Here is a 17,670-nt window from a genome sequence, read left to right as displayed (position 1 = left end):
AGATATGAGGAAAAAACCAGGACAACCTCGATTTTTGACATATATCTGGATTACTAAGTCATTAATATAGACAATATGGATTCTAATGATAAATATTTCAAAGACCTTTGCAACGACGTATATAAGACCATAGTCAGTTGGACCTACAATGGATTAAATCGGAAAAAAAATTTAACAGAAAAAAAAAATTTAAAATAACAATTGGAAAAAGAAAATTTACAAAAAAAGAAAAAAACAACTGGAAAAAAAAATTTTGTTTACCTAAAAATATTTAAAATTTTTATTTTGAAGTATAATTTGGTGAAGGGTATATAATATTCTACACAGCCGAATATAGCCTTCTTACTTGTTTTTATAAAATTTGTTCTTTACCGCATTGCGACCTGGAAGATTCTGAACTTTATAGGACTTCAACCCAGCATTTGCTTTGAATGCTCACAAAAGAATCAGAGCATTTAAATTTAAGTTAAAAGAAGTGTTCGGTGAATTATTTCCCAAATATTTTAATTCTGCCCCACAGTACATTGCTATTTGCTTACAATTCCAGAGCAAAGGAAGCTGTGATGATGACTGTGCTAAATTTTAATGAGATTTAAAGTAATTGACACAATTTATCTGTCTGTAATTAAAGACCACATCACCCGAATTAAAATAAACACTATTTTTCCCATCTCTTTAATGAGTTTAGGAAACAGCAAAACTAAAATAATTTAAACAAAATAAAATTAACAATTTTATTTCGTTTAGACTTTTTTTAGTACTCAGTTTAGTAGATAATTAATTTATAGGTCATTTACATTACATAGTTTACTAAATTTAACTAGGTACATACTACTCTCTTTAACTCTCTCTTTTGTAATTTGGTTTTGTGCTCTTTTAACTTAATTTTAGTTTTTGTTTTTTAATCTGTTGTTTAGTACATTATTTAAACTCTAGTCCCTCCTCGTTAGTTTTCATTTATACAATATTTTAGTTATAATTACCAAAAGTCACATTTTAATGATGAGTTTTTTTTGTTTCTTTTTAAAAGTTTTAAATGTTTAAAACAAAGCAGAGTATGAAAAAACAAAAACAAAAACTAGACATATTTTAGCTGTAAAACTCTGCAGAGAATTTCTTAATTTTTGTTATTGTTTTTAAAATGGTACATTATAAAATTATTAGAGTTAATTTTGTTGTTGTTGTTGTTCGTGTTGTTGTCTTTGTAGTTTCTACTTCTTGACTTGTTGCGTTTGTTGCCGTTGTTTTTATTGTTAATGTTATTGTTGTTGTTGATATTTTATACAACATTAACAAAAGTTTTATTCGTTTTGTTTGTTTTGCTTGAATGCTAAAAACGATTGTGGCGAACTTTCAGTTGCATTTTGTTTCTTGTTGAAGTGTGTTGAATACAAATAATAAAAAAATAAATAAATAAATAAGTTTTTTAATTCTATTTATTCTATAGATAAATTTATCAGTTAAACAGTTTCAAATATTCTAAACATTTTTTAACTACAAAAAACAATTGATTCTTTTAATTGTAGTTAAAAAAACAAAACCTTAAAAATTATTTGTGTTATTCGAAAACAATTAAAAAAAACAACGAAATTTTATAAACAAATTTCCAAAACAAATACATTTATATTTATTAAACCATTAAATACATGGTTTTAAGTTTTATTTAAACATTAAAATTTAGCAACGAAACTAAATTCAAGGTAAGTAGTTCCTACGAGTAATAGAAGACCAGCCATTATAATTGCAAATTTATTTAATGTTTTTTACAAACATTTTGAAATAACAGTCTTTTTTAACCAGATTAGTCCAACATTGGATTGTGAAATGAAATGTTTGTAACTAAAACCATCATATTTTAAGTCGGTCTCTGGTCTGCACTGCACTGCAACCAACCTACCTAGTCTCACCCAACAATATGAAAGCTGTCTTACGAAGTATTCGTAGATTGTGGTTGCGTGAGCTATACCGCAAATATTATTTACGAAATATCCATGTACGACGCCTTTACGTAGTTGTACAATTGTTGCAATTACAATACAGGGTATTGAAAATAAAAAATATGCTAAAGTAACTGGTGTAAGCTATGGATACATGAAAAATCTGTTTCATTGTTCTACATTATTTGATTACCTTCAGCATCAAATCGAAATATAGAAGAATGAAATTTTACTTTCAGTCACCTTGTCTAGGGGGCAAACTTATCACCTCGAATATAGACATGTTTTTTATACCCACTACCAAAAATAGTGATTTAGCTATTTAATAAAATTCTAAGACGATCTAGCTAAGTCAGTCCGTCTGTCAGTTTATTGAAAGCACGATATGGGCTAGAAGGACGTAGGGAAATGAAAATTTCCCCAATTGTCCACTGTTGATCAGAAATATTTGGTATTGAAAATGGGCAAAAAATAAAATATTTAAAAACTATTAAAGTCAAGGAAACCGAAATTTGGTTCAAATAGTTATTGCTAATAGCTAACGTATGTGTCCAAAATTAAACAAAATATATTGAACCGTTAAAGCTACGTTTCCGCATACCGTAAATCGGCACCGAAAACGAAATTCCATATATTTGCACCGAAAAAAAGTTCTGAAACGAAACGAAGAATGTGAAAAAAGTATGTCAATACCTCCTATAGTTTTTCCGTACCTGCGACTTAAATTTTGCGATTTTCAAGAAAATTTTGGCGAATGAGCCGAATTTCCTTACTGTTATGATTTTTAAGTAAAACCAATTCAGAATATTATAGTCTAGGACAATTTAAAAATAGTCTGAATGTTTTATTAAAATCGGAAAACGCTAAGCCTTAAATTTTTCAATATTTGGAATTTTTCATGGACCGATATTGATGAAACTTAAGAAAAATATAACATGAAAAATGGAAATTAACTCTTAATAGAAATTGGGGACCAAATGACCCTGAACTTTTAAAATCACGAAAACACACAGTTATTTTGACCCCAAGTGCTCTTAAGGGTTAATTTCCATTTTTGTACTGTTATTGTAAATACTAGACTTCATGTTATATTTTTCTTAAGTTTCATCAAAATCGGCCCAAAAATATATAACATTTCGCTATCTTTCCATTAGAAATTCCAAATATTGAAAAATTTGACCTTTGACCTTCACGATTTAAGGGTTAACGTTTTTCGATTTTAGGAAAACTTTCAAGCTATATTTGAATTTACCTGGACTATAATATTCTGAACAGATTTTACTCAAAATTAATAGCAGTAACGAAATTGGGCTCATTCGCCAAAATATGGTCAAAAAATTAGTTATTCTCGAAAATCGCAAAATTAATATCGCAGATACAGAAAAACTATAGGAGCTATTGACATACTTTTTTTCACATTTTTAATCCATATTATGTTGTCAATAAATCTCCATTCTAAAATTGTTTAACAAAATTTTTAAAAATTTGAAAATGGAGTTTTGAAACTGCCGTTAAAAAAATAAATTTTTTTTGGTCTTACCTGCGAATAGGTTAACGGTTTCCTACTAAGACAAAAACTCATATACTACAAGTAAATATGGATATACAAAATTAGCTTTTATTTTAATATTTCTCAAAATATGTTAATTTTGTTCCTACATTTCTTGTTCTAGTGGCCTGAGACACGTTAATGGGCTGGCGATTTTTTAATAACTTTAACATTTTTTCACCAATTTTTTGTCTTTTTATCTTATTAGAACGACAATTCTTTTAAATTAAATTGCAAAATTAATGGCAAAATTTAAAAAAAAACTGAAAAATGTATTTTTTCCCCTTGTTGCCCTTCTTAGAACTAGCTAAACATTTTTTTGATATTGTTTTAGGTCATTACGAAAGTTTTCAACTGGTACCGTTTAAACATTTCAAAAAACTTAATTTTAAGGGACTCTCTAGTATATATATTTTGAACCCTTATAGATAGAGGAGTCGATTAAGCCTGTCTGTCTGTTGAAATCAATTTTCTGAAGACCCCAGATATCTTCGGGATCCAAATCTTTAATATTTCTGTTAGACATGGTTTCGAGAAGTTTCCTATTTAGCAAAATCGGTCCACAAATGGTTGAAATATGAGGAAAAAACCGGGACAACCTCGATTTTTTACCTATTTTGGACCTATATCTGGATTACTAAGTCATTAATATAGACAATATGGATATCTAATGTTAGATATTTCAAAGACGTTTGCAACGACGTATATAAGACCATAGTAGGTTGGACCTACAATGGGTCAAAATCGAAAAAAAATATTTTTTAACCAGATTTTTTTTCACCAAATTTTAAAACAAAAAAATGTTTAAAATTTCAAAAAAATAATTTTTAAAATTTAAAAAAAAAAATTTAAATAACAATTCGAAAAAAAAATTTTTACAAAAAATTAAAAAAACAACTTTGGAAAAAAATTTTTGTTTACCTAAAAATATTTAAAATTTGTATTTTGAAGTATAATTTGGTGAATGGTATAAAGATTCGGCACATCCGAATGAAATGGATTTGAATGTAAATTTCGTTATTTTGAACTTTTCATATGAAAAATATTTATAAATTTTGAGTTCTTAATTTTCAGTCGCCTAGATCTAAATCGCTCGACATATTTCACACCGAAAACAACAGACATTTAAGTAAAAAGTTAAGACTGACATTTTAGCAATTGTAAGACCCTTTTCACGCTAGGCAATTTAGTTGCGCAAGTATCTTGCCCAAACACAACATCATGCAAAATTTTCTTCTCCTTAACCCGACATTACCTCTCGCATCTACAAACACAAGAGACTTGCGCAACTAAATTGCCTAGTGTGAAAAGGGTCTTACACGCAGAGAAAAAATATAATTGGGCATGGTTACTGTAACCATTTATATAGTGTTACAAGTTTTTTAACTATATTATAGTCACAGTAACCATTTACATGATTGTGGTAACCATAATATGGTTAACTTACGATTCACATGATTGTCTCAACCATATATATGGTTACAGTAAACATATATATGTTTGTGGCAACCATATTTATGATGAATAATTTTATCATAATATGTTGTTCTCAGATTATGATAAGCCTTAAGCCGAGAGCACCATAATATGATAAGTCCTTCATCATATAAATGGTTATCACAAACATATATATGTTTACTGTAACCATATATATGGTTGAGACAATCATGTGAATCGTAAGTTAACCATATTATGGTTACCACAATCATGTAAATAGTTACTGTGACTATAATATAGTTAAAAAACTTGTAACAATATTGAAATGGTTACAGTAACCATGCCCAACTATATTTTTTCTCTGCGTGTATAAAAAGATTTTCAAATAATAAGTTATTCCTAATAATAAAAATACATCTCAAAGAAAGGGGAAATTTACTGTAAAAATATGTATTACTAAATTTGGTTGATGTCATCTTAACTGTCTTATCATGTCGCAAATTTTAATTTAATATGCTAAATGAGTTTCGCTCTCTACTGAAATCAAAATCTGTTGTAGTCGTGGTCTAAATAAATTATAAATTCTGGGCACAGTTCATAAAAAGTGAACTCTCGGTTTAGATTTTTGAGTTTGTTCAAAAACATTTTTAATATAAATAAATACATATTTACTAAGGAGTGCGTCGATAAAGAGCGTAAGACATATAGTTGAATAAAAGATGAATGAAGTAAGTGAGAATTAAAAAAATTAAATCATTTGTTTTTAAATTTGTATTAATTAAATTCTGGAAAATCGGCCCACAAATGGCCACTACTACCTAGATTTTTTATATATATCTGGATTACTAACTCATTAACATAGATAATCAGGTCTGTCACAGAATTTCATTCCGATCGAAAGTGGAATAATTCCGTATTTTACTTCTTCAGAAAAAGTAAAACGAAAATTTCTTTCGGAATGAAATCACTTTCAGTTTTCAAAGTGGAAGTGATATTTCTTTGTAATTATTTGTTTTTCTAAAATTTTTATTCAATTTCTGTACCAAAACCTTTACTTTCGTTGTAATATAAAAAATGCTCTCAAATTAAAATCCGAAATACAGAATTATTAAATATTTTTGGAATTAATATATTACACGGAATCTGAAGAACCTAAAACGAAATTGATCGGAATAAAAAGTACGGAATTGGAAACATTCCGAACAAAATGTGTGACAGGCCTAAATATTTGAAGAGCCGCAGAACAAAGGCTGCTTTTTCGAATTTTTTTACAAATTGATCTTCCAGAAAAAATCAATTTCCCAAAATTTTCAAAAAGTACATTTTGTTCTGCGGCTCCTCATTTATATCTAATGATACAAATTTTAGAAATCTCTATGTAAATCTCTGTATGTAACTCCATAGAAATTCGGACCGTCAATATCAGAAAAATATGTTTTAACCCGAATTTTTTTTACCAAATTTTTTTTCCTCAAAAATAGTTTTTAGTTTTTATCTTAAATTATACTTTGCTGAAGGGTATATAAGATTCGGCACCGCCGAATATAGCTCTTTCTCTTACTTGTTTTTTTTTTGAAAAACCGATTTAAATGCTACAATCGAATAATTGCAAACACTATTTATATAAATATTTGCAACGGTAATTTTTTAAACATGGTGGATTTTAATCGATTAATATTCGCTAATAATTTAATTTGCATTTTTATTATGTTTTTTTATCATTATTTTATTTGTTACTTCAAAAATTCCCATGATTTTTCAAGAGATTGTACATGACTGACTGAACAATGAATGGTCTTTTGTATTTAAACTGCGATTTAAGCATTTTAGCAACGGAAATGTAATAAAATTGGGTCAAGAATTGAAATTATAAACAAACAGTAATAACAAAATAAGAAATATTTATGATTTAGTCATCTAACCTTTTTCTTGATTTTATGAATTATTAATAAACCAAAAAAAAAAATTAAAAATTTTGTATAAAGGTTAAATTAAAGTAACACATTAAAAGATCTTTGACTTTAATTCATTTAAATTTCACAAATAGTGAACAAAAAAAAGATATGGAAAAAATATTTTAATTATTAGAAACTCGATTATAATGACTGCAACAGCAACAGCAACCGCAACAATCATTAATGATGATGTGAAAATGATTTCTGCATATTTTCCATAATCTTAAAAAAGAAATATCTTTTAATGACAACTTATTTGTTTCAGCTGAAACAAAAATTTCACTTTAAATACATTTGTTTGTTGTTCACTGTGATAATTTCTTTACAGGCAGCTACATTTTTGCATATGACCCACTCACTATTTTGCAAAAAAAAGCAGACAAACTCAAATAAATTAAAATTAAAACACAAAAAGAAAGAGGTGAAAAATCTCATTATGTGGGAGGATGACAGGCTGTTCACAGACTTCGATGGAAGTCTGTCTGTCTTCCAATTTTAATCAAGATGTTACGTTGTTTATTTCAGCTTCAGCTTCAGCTTCAAAAAAGTAATAAAATGCATCTTCTGCTAATAAAGAAGATACAATCACTATAAAAAAGAAAGGTACATACGCTAATATGTACTGGGAAGTTTTTATTTTTTCAAATCGTCTGCAAACAAATTTTGAACAATAGTTTTATTATAGTTATGTTTATTACACAAATAAAACTGTAATTTTGCCTTAGTTTTTTTTTGAATTATTTGTTTGTTTTATTATAATATTGCAATCATAAAAATTAACAACAATTTTTGCTAATTAATTAATGAACGTTTGTAAATCACGTAACGCCTCATAAATTTTTAGGGAATTGTTTAAGAAAACAGCAAAAATATTTGCATAATTTTAACAAACAAAAAATATGTTGCAAATATAACTGTAATAATAATGTGATTGGTGATGCGTTTAAAGGCAGTGCAATTTTGTTTAACCCTGTAATGACCGATGCTTACTCTAGGGTTTAAATATGGGCTCTATATTAAAATTTTTATAATTAAACTAAGGCATCATTATATTTCAAAGCACAAATACTAGTTTATTTCAATAGATTTTTAATTTTGACTTGATATATTTATATTTATTATTAATATTAATTATTCCAGTTACTTGATTGTTTCAGTAAACAAAGAATAATAAGCGTTTATGTTCCTTTCACTGTTTGAAATTAAGATTTAAAAGTACTATCTAAAAATAATCATTATTGAAACAAGTCATTTCATATACCCTACACCACCATAGTGGAGAGATTATTATGTGTTTGTGCTGATGTTTGTAACGCTTAAAAATGCGTGATTTTTTCAAATTTGTAGCTTTTATTTTGAAACATTTGCACAATATAAATTTATTCAAAGTACAAGGCTTTGTTAGCTATAGCCTTTTCCCATCTTTCTGGCAACATATGGATTTCGACTAAAAAGAACTGCATATCTTTTGAGGCCAAGAACGAATCAAGCCAATATCAGATACTCTGTTACAAAGTGAAACGTATCTCAGAGAGAGAGAGAGTTCTGCATCGATCGAACAAATAGTAGTCGGACGGGGGGGCACGGTCTGGACTATAAGATGGGTGAGGCAAAACTTCCCAACCACTTCATTCTAAATACTTTTTAACAGGCATTGTAACATGACAAGAGCTTTGTCACGTTGAAATAATACATGTCATGTCTGGCTGCATATTCTGGACTTTTTTCGGCCAATGATCGTTTTAAACATATTAGTTGCTTTCGGTAGAGGTTCCCTGTGAGGGTCTGTCCAAATGCTCCCACCAAATACAAAGCATTACCTTAGCGCCATGGATATTTGGCTTTGGTGTCCATTCGGCTGCTTGGCCTTGCTTCACATACGATCTTTTACGTTTCGGGTTATTGAAAAGGATCCATTTTTCTTCGGTGCAAAATGATTTTCTTTTATAGCGTTCAAGCACTATTTCAGATATGCAAACTCGTCTTTCAATGTCTCTTGGCTTCATTTCGTAGAAAACCCAATTTCTCTGCTTTTAGATGAATCCTGCTGCTTGCAAACGTTTTAAAATTGCTGCTTGAGTAGCTGCCAATCATTTCACAAGCTCTTGTTGAGTTTGACAACAAAATCTTCATAGAGTAATGCCTCCAATTCTTGGTCTTCAAACTTTTTTTGGCTGTTCTGGGCGATCTTTGTCTTCCGTGTTAAAATTACCACTTCTGAACCGCACAAACCATCTCTCGCACGTTGAAACCCATGGAACATATTCACACATAAGCTTTGGTGAGCAATCGTTGTGTTCACTTTTTTTCAAATTAAAAAAGTAAAGCAAAACTTCCCGCATATGACGCTTTGTTGGCACAAAATTCGACATTTTGATGTATTATTTTCGGCCTATTGAAAGTGTTAAAAATAGGTCTATTATTTCAACAAATGTCCTTCCAAAATAGGAGTTCATCGGCCATCAAATTTTTGAAGAAGCTGTGTCATTTAGTTTGTGTTTGACAGCCATTGATAGCAGACTACCCCTTGATTTGAGGAGAAAATTGAACAAAGCATTATTTTTTGAAGAAAATACCGTCACTTAAACCAAGGCTAGGCTTAATAAATACTATTGGAACACTGTACCATCAATTTCAATGGTAAAAAAGTGTTTTACTGAATTTCTTTGTGGCCGTACAAGATGCGGAACGTTCTGGACGCCCAGTTGAGGTCTCTACATCAGAAACAATTGAACAAATTCACGATATGGAGTTGGCCGAGATTGAGTGCGGAGATTGAGTGCGAGAGGTTGTGGAAGCCATAAGCATCTCACATGGCTCAGTGGTTTCTATTTTGAATGATCACTTAGGTATGTGAACGCTATGCTCAAGATGGGTGGCTCATAATCGACTATAAACGCAATCGTATAATAACAAAGGCGAAACGTGGATTCACCATAACACACCAGAGACCAAACAGCAGTGAAATTAGTGGGCTTCTCGGGTTGAGTCGGCAGGACAAGGTGGGTTTTTCAGCCAAGAAATTTGACTCCAATTGTGAAATTATCGCACAAACAAATACCTATTTTGATGACCTCGACAAATCTTATTTTTTGGAAAGTTACAAAGCGTATAGAGCTCAAAGCAGACTATGTTGAAAAATAAAATAATTTTTTATCCAAATTTTTTATGAAATCAAAATTCCGTAACCACCAAATAACTTAAAAAAAAATTTTCAAAAAAATTAAAAACAATTTCAAAAAAAAATTTTAATTTTGTTTACCTAAAAATATTTAAAAAAAAATTATTTTTAAGTATAATTTGGTGAAGCTCTCTTACTTGTTTTATCTACATCTGGATAACTATGTCATTAATATAGACAATATGGATATCCAATAATATATAATTCAAAGAACTTTGCAATGACATACATATATGTATAAGGACAAAGTAAGTCGGACCTACAATGGGTCAAACTCGGGAAAAATATTTCTTATTCACCAAAAAAAAAATTTGTTATAAAATTTTTTCCACAAATAAATTTAAACAATTTTTTTTTTGATAAAAATTAAAAAAAAAATAGTTTTTCCTAAATTTTTTTTTACCAATAAATTAAAAAAAAATTTTAAATTTTGTTTATATAAAAATATTTAAAATTTTTATTTAAAATTATAATTTGGTGAAGGTTAAGATTCGGATTTGGGAACTTTAAACGCCGGCGGAATATTCATCTCAGCAGAAGATTGAAATTTACTTCCAAAAATGTTTGACATTGATTAATTCAACAGCAGTGTGTTTCAAATCTCTTGTATATATCGAATTAATATTTCAAGATTGAGAATTGGTTCCATTCATATTCATTTCTAAAAAATACTTTTCAGGTGAAAGATTTTCAACATCTATAGAAGTGTTTGATATGATTAAAAATCACATTTTAAAGGTGCTCCTTCAAGGGTTAATAAAAGTAATTGTATCTTATATCGAACAAGTTTGTCCATCTTTATACTTCGACACATAAATAAACACTATAGTTGTTTTTATTTTCCCATAAACAAAACATTAATAATACTAACAGCGTTTTTTTTTGCATTATATTTCTATTTGTTTATATTGTATTTGTATAATTAACAAATTGTCTTTGTTTAGCAGCAGCAGCAAAAAATAAAAAATACTAAAACAAAAATAAAATATGTCTGAATATTCTTATCAATTTTGAGTACCAAAATGTATTGTATTTTCGCTGATAAAGCAAACTCAATAAACAAGTGTTCCAGCAGTATATACGTGTGTATAATTGTTATTGCAACACCTTTTTACGAGTAGAACGAATTAATATTGTCAAGAGTAATAAAAAACCCTAAACAATTTTCAAACCACAAATATGACAGTCAATAACGCGAGTTTCAGTATAACGTGTCGTATTTTTGATTTAATTTTCATTATTTTTTTTGTTAATGAAACGGGAGTTTACATTTATTTTTAATTGTTATAAATATTATAGTTAACGTGGTTTAATATAATAAATATTTCAACGTTAACAAAATGGCTAAAGTGAGATGTTTTTTTGTATTGTTGAATTGTGTCAAAAATATCATTTACATTATTTTCTTTTATAGATCATATTTAAAATTTGATCTTTTAATTAAAAAATGAGAATTTATCTCTCTCTGCATTTCATTTGTAAATAATCTTTCAACTTAATAATATTATTAAAATATAATGTAAAATTTTAAACATTTATGACACATTTTTATTGGTTTTTCTTGAAAAAAAAATTTACTTAAACCTGCCTATATAACTTTTAATGTAATGGAGAAGATAGATAGTCTGTCGTTTAATAAATTCCTAACAATTGTGGTTAAAATGATAGTTGTTAAAGTTGTATGAAATTGTATTTTTATTAACACTCAACTAATACATTATAAATTACATTTTATTGAATCATTAAATTATATAATACTTACAAATGTAACACTGAAGATTTTTAATAAAAATAATTTCACAATAAATCTAGAATGTGTCTAGTCTCACTTACATAAATATTTTATTTAGTTTAGTTTAGAGCTGCACATTTAATCAAATGACAAAACTGTGTCTAATCAATTTGTTTCAACTTATATGCCAAATGTCATGCTATTTGTAAGCTATTTTTACACTATCTGAATTTTCATTTGAGTTAAACAGCTGAAGAAGCATTAGCTGTTTCAAACCAGATTCTCAGATGTTTAGCAAAAGTGAATTTGACATAATAAAACGCTTTAAAACATTTAGATGAATCTAGGATAAAATTTCTTTAACACTCAACTCACATTAAAACTCTGATATTAGCGGAAATCACTCTACGTTGCAAACTACCCCTGCAAACCATGTACATATTGCAAATCTAGGATAAAAGCTATATTTTGTAATACTACAACTGCAAAATATAGCACGAAGAGTGATTTTCGATAGTATAAGTTTAACCATATAATGTCCTACACCCAGTAGGGACTCTACAGTGTTTTTAGCAAGTGGTGCTTATTATTTATAGAATTCGGCAATGGCTCAATAGAAGGTCATTTGCTTAATTTCGTTGCATTATCTTCAAAATTTAGTTTTTTAATATGATTTACATTAACTGATAGAAGGATGGCCATTATTAAATCTACTCAGAAAGTGATTCTGAATCGATTGGTGTACTTTACAGTGGGTGATGAACCAACATTTTTAGGCGTTACAAACTCATACAACCTTCTCCACTATGTGGCGTAGGGTATAATTACATGACATTTGGTTTCGATTCAATTCTAGATTTCTTCAGTTTATTATGAAAGAATTAACTTTTGTTGGGAAATATCAGTAATCATATTATTTCATTATTTTCGCTCTAATGCTTATAATTGACAAATTTTAATAAAATTTAAGGGGAAAAAAAAGATCAGTCAGTGATCACAGATTTATGAATTATGTATACATAAAAATAATATTATTTTTGATGGAAAATATCACTGAACACGGATTTTCATTCATTAAAAAAAATAGTTTTTGGTGGAAAACATCAATGATCAAACATCAAATGATCACAAACAAACATCAAATGATCATATATATTCATTATTTCGCTCTAAAACCTTTAATTTGAAAATTATATAATTTTTGGAATTCTATATAAAAAACAAGTAAGAGAGCTATATTCGGCTGTGCCGAATTTTATATACCCTTCACCAAAATATAAATATATTTAAAATAAAAATTTTAAATATTTTTAGGTAAAGAAAATTTAATTTTTTTTCCAGTTGTTTTTTAAAATTTTTTTTTAAAATTTTTTTTTAAATTTAATAATTTTTTTTTTAATTTTAAAAAAATTTTTTTTTAGTTTTAAAATTTTGTTTTTGAAATAAAATTTTGGTGAAAAAAAAATTTTTTTTCCAAATAGTTTTTTAATTTTTTTTAAAAAGTTTTTTCCAATTTTTTTTTTAATTTTTAAAAAAAAAATTTTTGGAATGAAAAAAAAATTCGGAAAAAAATGTTTTTCCCGATTTTGACCCCTTGTAAGTCCAACTTTGAAATATCTATCATTAGATATCCATATTGCCTATATTACTGACGTAGTAATCCAGATATAGATCAAAAATAGGGCAAAATTCGAGGTTGTCCGGTTTTTTCCTTATATCTCAGCCGAGCTGGATGAGTTACCGATATATTGAAGTATGAATCATGTATGTAAGTTATTTGGGGGCTATGGAAAGTTGATTTCAACATACAAACGGACAGGTTCCCTGTGATGGTCTGGCCAGATTTCATCAGCTCATAATACATATGGCCCTTTTGCTCACACAAAATATACAGAATTACCTTAACGCCATTTATATTAGGCTTTGGTGTCTATTAGGTTGGTTTTTCATTTGAATTAAAAATATTATTGTCTTTTATAGCGTTAAAGCTATCGTCTTTCATGGTCTCTCGGCTGCAATTCGTATGGTACCTGCTTTTGGATGAATCCAGCTGCTCGTTTGAAATTGTTGCTTGAAATTGAATCAAGCCAATTTCGGATACTCTGTACTAAAGTGAAGGGTATCGCAAACTTCCCAACAACTTCATTCTAAATAATTTTTAACAGGTATAGTAGCACGAGGGCGAGTGTTGTCATGATGGAATATTACGGTTTCATGTCTGGCCTCTTATTCTAGGCGTTTTTCGGTAAATGCTCGTTTCAAACGGATCAGTTGCCTTCGGTACAGGTTCCCTGTGATGGTCAGGCCAGATTTCAGGAGCTCATGATAGATAGGACCCTTTTGCCACCACCAAATACAGAGAATTACCTTAGCGCCATGGATACTTGGCTTTGTTGTCAATTCGGCTGGTCTTCACGTACGATCTCTTAAGCTTCGGGTTATCGTAATAAATTTTTTCTTTTATAGCGTTCAAGCATCATTTCCGACATGCAAAATCGTCTTTCGACTGCAATTCGTATGGTACACAATTTCCTTGCTTTTTTATGAACCATGCTGCTTGATTAGCTGCCAATGATTTTCATAGCTCTTGATGAGTTTGAAAACAAGCTTCATAGAGTAATGCCACTAATTCTTGTTCTTCACACTTTTTTGGCTGCCCTGGGCTATATTTGTCTTCCGTTTCAAAATTACCACTTCTTAACCGAACAAACCATCTCTCGCATGTTGAAACCGATGGAACAAATTTACCATAAGCTTTGGTGAGCAGTCGGTGTGCTTCAGCGTCACTTTTTTTTAAAATTAAAGAAGTTAAGCAAAACTTCTCGCATATGACACTTCGTTGGTACAAATTTCGACAGTTTCGAAGCAAAAAAAACTTTGTTGCTATTACTAAGAGAGAATAACTGAAAGATAAGTACCCTTCAAAATAACAAATAAGTTATTAAAATCAAAAACCGCGTTCAAGAGATAAGCCATTCTATTGCAAATCCAGAATTTTTAAGTCATACATCCAATAGTTAAATATTTCACATTAATGCTACTTATTTACCCATATCTCCAAGGCTAATGTTTGGCAAACATTTCCTGGAATCTGTTGTAAATAAATATCTAGTATCTAGTACATTTTTATAGAATGGTGAGTATTTTTCTCTCACAAACCGGTTGCTTACTTAATCACAGTATTACATGAAAATTTTGGTTTAAAACAGTTAATAAAAAAAAACAAGAAAAACAATAATAGAGTTGAATAATTTAGACTAGAAATGGTTAAAGAAAATGTTGTTAGTTAACATTAAATTTATTTTAGTGTAAGACAAACATTTAAAATGATGGGGATACAAGTACGAGTACAATTGTACATGACATTATGTAATTTTAACTTGTATCTACTACAAGTAGATATTTCTACATGCAACAACAATTGTTAACTATTGTTTATACAATTGTTTAACTGTTTGGATACTTGGTTTTTGTTTTTGGGTTTGCTTTCGCAGTTCATACAAACAAACAAAAAAAACTAACAACAAATTAACCTTAATAACTTTAAAAATAAAGTATTTATAAAGTTTAGCCAACTTCCGCTTAATTTATAGTTAAATTAATGTTAAATTTTCGATTTAGTCTAGAAAATGTTCGTGCAATTAATGGTCATAGACCTAAAAATCAGAATGATAGCAGCTACCCAGCAGTTCTAGAAGACTGTTCCGAAATTGACATTTTATCTATCATTTAGGGTGACAACTTGTTTCATTATTAGCTACGTAACTAGTTATTTTAAGACGTGGATGTCCTAAGCAGGTTGTTAATCAGACGGGGATCCAGTTGAACCATTTGGAGGGGGGGGGAGTGTTTGTAATTCAAATTTGTGCTACATATTTCTTTTTTTAAACTTTTTTATATGAAAACTTTTCGGTTTTGGGGAAGGGAAAATCCTATTTCACCCCCTCTGGATTCGCGCCTGGGGTTAATTGACCCTTTTGTATTACAATGAGACAGTCAACGCATTGGATTCTTATACGGGTTACCTTGCTAGCTAACTAACTGGTTACTTGATCAGCTACATAATTAGTTATTTTAATAGTACGGCTGCTAATTGACCTCAAATAGTCTGTTAAAAAGGCATATCATATAGTCAAATAACCGATAACTTGTAAACCAACCTTCCTCCGACAACTCTCCAATATATTACTTCCCATGGGTAAAATAACTACATTCCGAAGTACAATACAAACCAAACGTTTAAAGTGACTACATTTTAGATTACTTAGAGTCACTTAAGTGACAATTGACTTCACACTACATTACCTGGGATGTATAAAGCAACCAATTGACTTCTCTCTGCACTACAAAGAGCACATACATGTCTAATGGGTAAAATAACTACTTTCTAAAGTGCAATACAAAAAAACGTTTAAAGTGACTACATTCTAGATTACTTAGGGACACTTAAGTGACAATTGACTTCACGCTACATTACCTGGGATGTATAAAGTAACCAATTGACTTCTCTCTGCACTCCAAAGAGCACATACGTATCTAATGGGTAAAATAACTACTTTCTAAAGTGCAATACAAAAAAACGTTTAAAGTGACTACATTCTAGATTACTTAGGGACACTTAAGTGACAATTGACTTCACGCTACATTACCTGGGATGTATAAAGTAACCAATTGACTTCTCTCTGCACTACAAAGAGCACATACCTATCTAATGGGTAAAATAACTACTTTCCAAAGTGCAGTACGAAATATACGTTTAAAGTGACTACATTTTAGGTTACTTAGAGACACTTAAGTGACAATTGACTTCACATTACGCTACCAGGGATGTATAAAGTAACCAATTAACTGCTCTCTGCACTCCAAAGTGCACATACGTGTCTAATGTCCCAAAATATAACAATGGGAGTCAATCAAGTGATCAGACATTAGTGACAATTACTGTCTATAAGGGATACATTGACTACTTGCTTAACTGCTGGGTAATTACAATAAAGGCGACTAACTACAGGCGATAAATATATGGAAATCAGCCAAACGATTAAACAAAGATTTTATTTTAAAAACCATATTGAATGATGTTTAAACAAACTCCTCATTCCATTTTAATAAACATTTCCATTTCGTTTATTTTAAGCATAATTAATTTTTCAAAACTTTTCATACTTTTAATTATTGCAAATGTTTGCCTACTACAAGTTACAAAATCTCAAAACAATTTGAAATTAATTTTGAAAGCTTAATTTAAAATAATTTAATTTCACTTTTAAATAACACTAACTAACTAAAAGTTAATACTTAAAGAAAATAAAACTATTTATTTGAACATGTTTTATGTCTAAACTAATAATGAAAGTAAATTATGTATTTAACACGAATACGTTCGTTCGTTCGCTCATTCGATCATCAATATTTTTGCCAAGATTTACTATGTGTTTGAGCCCGTTATTAAATAGTTGTATTAGTTGTAGTTTTATTTATATTAATAATGTTGCTGATGTAGATTTATAAATTATTTCTTGTTTTAGTTTCTTATTTGTTTCTCTTTCAATTTGTTTCTTTGTTTATTTTCTTGCCATACCATAGATGTTTAGATGGACGGATGGATGGATGGATGATGTGCAGTGAAATGTAAACAGTTTCTTGTTTACAATTTTTATTATTTTTAATAATTTTATGCTTAAGATTAATTATTAAATACTACACTTCATATTTACTCATTAGTTATGAAAAGAAAGTAAGATTGAAATTTTTATTTAGTTAGTATGTTTTTGGCTGAGGGCATTTTCATTTCCTTTTGTTAAAAAGAGCGGTAGTTAGGCTGATGCCATTTTAGACTAGAAATATATAATGTCATTTTTAAGTTACATATCTGTCAT

At 29.1% G+C, this 17,670-nt stretch overlaps 1 protein-coding gene across 3 annotated transcripts in view; it reads left to right on the top strand.

The window, feature by feature from the left end:
* The first annotated feature begins 1,586 nt into the window (after positions 1–1,586).
* Positions 1,587–17,670, top strand: part of qtc (quick-to-court) — a 64,930-nt gene continuing 48,846 nt past the window's right edge. Inside the window, exon 1 of one of the 3 annotated variants that reach the window (XM_065500548.1) lies at positions 1,587–1,700. The gene's annotated coding sequence lies outside the window, so the exon portion shown is untranslated. Of the gene's footprint in view, positions 1,701–11,236; positions 11,409–17,670 lie in introns of those variants that run through there. The other 2 variants (XM_065500547.1, XM_065500549.1) reach the window with 2 other exon arrangements.

The sequence above is a fragment of the Calliphora vicina genome, chromosome 2, assembly GCF_958450345.1.
Source record: "Calliphora vicina chromosome 2, idCalVici1.1, whole genome shotgun sequence".
NCBI classification, from domain to species: Eukaryota; Metazoa; Arthropoda; class Insecta; order Diptera; family Calliphoridae; genus Calliphora; species Calliphora vicina.
The sequence above is the reverse complement of the archived record's forward strand: the minus strand, read 5'-3'. Positions and strand labels throughout refer to the sequence as shown.